The following is a 982-nucleotide window of genomic DNA, read 5'->3' on the forward strand; positions in this document are numbered from 1 at the left end:
ATAGTACTCGTGACAGAATGAAAGGCTTTACATGTGTGGGTTTATATTCATAAGTGTGTGCGTGAACAGCAGTTGTATTGTGTACATTTTAACTAGTTTAAATGTGAAGACTATTTCAGGAACAGGCTGGTTTGTAATTATTGAGTGTGTGTGTAGACAGGCCCCGCCCATTCCAGATTCCGATATTTATTCCTGATTGATTTGATGTTATTACACCGTAAAAAAACCAACTTGGATTTTTTGGGATGAAAAAGGATTTTAGGTTGTTAACATTTGAAAATATAAGTTTTATTCATTAGGTGCAATAATTTAAGTCAGTACGACAAACCAAAGTAGTTATGTGCTTCAACATTGTTTTATGAGTTGACAGAACTCATGTCTTGAAGTTGGAGTTCACAACTTGCCAAAGTTCTGCTAACTGTCATGCTTTTGTTGTGAAATGCGGGAACTCCAACTTTTGGAGTTGTTCTTGAAGTAGTCTCAGTATCTGTTAGTACTGGTCGGAGCAACCTTCCCAGGTAAGTGTTCCCTCATATTTATTTTGGTTCAAATAATGTTGGAAATCAATTGTTGGTGTGTTTTTTCTGCTATATTAAGCTAACAACATTAAAACTTTATCATGTGTTTTTTGCTTCAGGAGGTTGAGTAAATCGTTCCCTTGAAAAATGTCAGTATTTCTCCCTAACTACTTAATGTCTTAACTATAGCTTAAATCACATATGTGACCGAGTGATATTTAATTTTTTTTTATGTAAACAAGCTAATTATTGAAAGATAGCTAAGATCACCATTTGAACCAGTCAACCAGATAGCTCAGTAGGCAGGGTGAAGGATTGGCACTCAGGAAACTCGAGTTCGAATCCAGGCTGTGCAAACTATTTAATATATTGTGAGTCAGAATTAAAAATTTTAAGTTTGCTTAACTTTTATGTGAGTTAGAAAAACTGAAAATTGAAAGTAAGGCAAACTTAAAAGCATAACG

Source organism: Oryzias melastigma, linkage group LG23 (assembly GCF_002922805.2).
Source record: "Oryzias melastigma strain HK-1 linkage group LG23, ASM292280v2, whole genome shotgun sequence".
Lineage (NCBI taxonomy): Eukaryota > Metazoa > Chordata > Actinopteri > Beloniformes > Adrianichthyidae > Oryzias > Oryzias melastigma.